Source organism: Tenrec ecaudatus, chromosome 8 (genome assembly GCF_050624435.1).
Source record: "Tenrec ecaudatus isolate mTenEca1 chromosome 8, mTenEca1.hap1, whole genome shotgun sequence".
In the NCBI taxonomy this organism is placed as follows: domain Eukaryota; kingdom Metazoa; phylum Chordata; class Mammalia; order Afrosoricida; family Tenrecidae; genus Tenrec; species Tenrec ecaudatus.
This window is the reverse complement of record NC_134537.1, coordinates 33,156,534-33,160,328: the sequence shown is the minus strand read 5'-3', so window position 1 is coordinate 33,160,328 and position 3,795 is coordinate 33,156,534.

Here is a 3,795-nt window from a genome sequence, read left to right as displayed (position 1 = left end):
TTCAGCATCCAGGTTAGCAGAAAATATTGGAGTCTCTGGGTGGCACAAATGGTTAAGTGCTCCCTTGCTTACTGACCAGTTGAAATCCAAACCTACCCAAAGAGTCCTCGGAAGAAGGGCCTGGTGTTTGCTTCCACAAGGTCACAGCTTTGAAAACCCTATAGAGAATTTGGGTACTGCTCCCATGATATTGTTGGGAGCTGGAATCAACTCAATAACAAATAACAGCCTTTAAGTATCCCTACTATATCTCTTATATGAGCCACTTATGTTAAGTCTTGCCTTGGTTGCTGTAATCACATCTACACCCATCCATTTGCTCTCACTTTTGCCTTTATGTAATCTGTTTATAATAGTTATCAGTTGGTCATACTTTTGCGTTGCTGTGATGCTGGAAGCTGTGCCACTTGTGCTTCAAAGGCCGGCAGGGTCACCCAGAGTAAGCAGGTTTCAGCAGAGTTTGCAGACTAAGAAGAGACAATGCAGAAGGACTTGGCTCCCCACCTCTAAGGAAGAGGCCAGTGAAAAGCACATGCATAGCTTCTTAGCATTGTCAAACACTGGAAACCTAAACAAAGACCGTAGAACATGGTGAGACATACTGCCAGGGGAGGGGTCCCTCAGGCCCGAGGGCACTGGAAACGTGATTGAAGAGGAGCTGATTTCTTGGAAGGGAGTCAACCATGGTGATGTGTGTCAGGTAAAGCCTGTGGGAGTGGAGCCTTTGGGATCTTCATTTCCTATTGGGCCACGACTCCTGGTAAAGAGAAACAACTGCAAAAATCTTCAAATAATCAGAACTTGGAATGTGTGAAGTATGAATTTAGGAAAATTGGAAGTGGTCAAAAATGAAGTGGAATGCATGATTGATGTCCTAGGCATCAGTGAACTGCAATGGACTAGCATTGACAATTTTGAATAAGAAAGTCATATGATTTAATATGAGTAATGATTTATTTTGTATGATTTAATATGCTGGGAATAACATGATCAAGAGGACACAGCAAGGCATTCATTGTCAGAAAGGATCCTATTACATCTAAGAAGTACAATGCTATTTGTGATAGGATTATATATGTCTGCCTTCAAGAAAATTCAATCAACACAAATATCATTCACATTTTTGCACCAGCCACAAAATCTAGTGATGAAGAAATTGAAGAATTCTACCAAGGATTTCCTTCAAAAAGCTGATCAAACATGTAATCAATATGTGTTGATAGTTATTGGTGACTCGAATGCAAAAGTTGGAAACAAAGAGGAAAGAACAGTAGTTGTAAAATATAAACTTGGTGATCAAAATGAAGCTGGGGATCATATGATAGAATTTTACAATACCAACGCCTTGTTTATAGTAAATACCTTTTTTTATATAACACAAATGATGACTCTATGTATGGACTTCCTAGATAGAATACACAGAAATCAAATTGAATAACCCTGTGGGAAGACAAGATGAAGAAACAGCTAAAACCAGATCAGGGGCCAACTGTGGAACCATCAATTAATAATATGTAAGTTCAAGATGAACCTGAAAAAAAATTTAAAAATCCACAAGAGCCAAAATATGACCTTGAGTCTATCATACTTTAATTGGCAGAACATCTTAAAAACAGATTTTGCACACTGAATATGAATGAAGGAAGATCTGATGAACCATGGGAGGACACCAACATTGTCATTCATGAAGAAAGCAAAAGGTCATTTAAAAGAAAGAAAAGATCTAAGCGGGTGTCAGAAGAGACTCAAACTTCCTCTTCATCATAGAGAAGCTAAAGCAAATGGAAGAAAGAGTTGGGCAGAAAATTTCAGCTAAGAAGAGTTGAATAGAAAATTTCAAAGGGCTGTTCCAGAAGACAAAGTCAAATATTATAATGAAATGTATAAGGACACAACATTTTAAAAAATCAAAAGCATACCAGAAACTGAAAGATCTCAACAATATATTCAAACCCGGAGTTGCAGCCTTGAAAGATTCTGTAGGCAAAATAATGGTGGTGTAGGAAGCCTCAAGGGAAGTAGGAAAGAATCCAGAGTCACTGTACTGAACAGATCTAGTCGACATTCCATCACTTCAGGAGGTAGCACAGAGAGGCCCATTGGACTGCCCCCACTAAGAGACGCAATGTCCCTCAATGACCCATTGTGCTACAGGGGACAATACTGGAGACGCAGTGCAGGAATTGTGCCTGATCTGACACTACCACACTTAGGTGAAACACTAAAGGTGTGCAACAGAACAGCAAGTGGAACAGAGCAACAAAGTTCCTGGGGAATACCAAAAATAGACTTTCTGTCCAGGGCCTTGAACCCCATCAGACTCAACTGGAAAACACTCCTAAAGGCCAACAAACAGACCTTGAACTATTTACAGGCTTTTCTTTTTTTTGTCGTCGTTTTTTGTTGTTGTTGTTGTTATTTATTTTCTTGTGCTGTTTTGCTTTGCTCTGTCATGTTTTTTTTTTTTTTGGTGTGTATAGTATTATCTCTGCAGGTCTATCCTGATAAGATAGGCAGTATAAACAATCTGGAGGAAGAAACAACCAATGATCCAGGGGGACATGGCAGAGGGGAAGGCAGGAGAAGGGAAGTAAGTGTTAATAAACCCAGGGACAAGGGAACAACAAGTGATCCAAAATTGATGGTGAGGGGGGTGTAGGAGGCCCGGTATGGCTTGATCAAGGGCAATATAACAAAGAGGAATTACTGAAACCCAAATGAAGGCTGAACATGATAATGGGACAAGTAAAAGGAACTAGAGGAATGAACTAGGAGGCAAAGGATATTTATAGAGGTCTCAATACAGGCATGTACATATGTAAATATACTTATATATGATGATGGGGAAATAAATCTATATACATATTAACATATACTTATAGGTTTAATGTTAAGGTAGCAGATGGACCTTACTTGGGCCTCTACTCAAGTACTCCCTTAATGCAAGAACACTTTGTTCTATTTAAACTGGCATTCCATGATGCTCACCTTCCCAACACAATCACTGAAGACAAAGCTGGTACATAAGGAAATGTGTTGAAGAAAGCTGATGGTGCCTGGCTCTCAAAAGAGATAGTGTCTGGGGTCTTAAAGGTTTGAAGATAAATAAGCAGTCATCTAGCTGAGAAGCAACAAAGACCACATGAAAGGAACACACCAGCCTGTGTGATTACAAGGTGTCAATAGGATCCGATATCAGGCATCAAAAACTAAAAAATCATATCATTGTGAATGAGGGGGAGTACGGAGTGGAGACCCAAAGCCCATCTGTAGACAACTGGACATCCCCTTATAGAAGGGTCACGGGGAGGAGACAAGCCAGTCAGTGTGTGGTATAGCACCAATGATCATACAACTTTCCTCTAGTTCTTTAATGTTCCTTCCCCCCACTATTATGATCCCAATTCTACCTTAAATACGGCTAGCCCAGAGGATGTACACTGGTACAGATAAGAGCTGTAAACACAGGGAAACAAGGACAGAGAAACCCTTCAGGAGCAATAATAAGAGTAGCCATACCAGATACCAGGAAGGTTAGGGGAAGATGAGGGAGAAAGAGGGGACTGATCACAGTGATCTACATATCACTCCCTTCTGGGTGATGGACAACAGAAAAGTGGGTGAAATAAGACATCGGACAGAGTAAGAAATGAAAAAAATATATAAGTTATCAAGGGTTTATGAGGGATGGAGGGAGACTAGGAGAGGGGGGAGAAAAAAATGAGCTGATACCAAGGGCTCAAGTAGAAAGCAAATGTTTAGAGACTGAAGATGACAACAAATGTGCTTGACAAA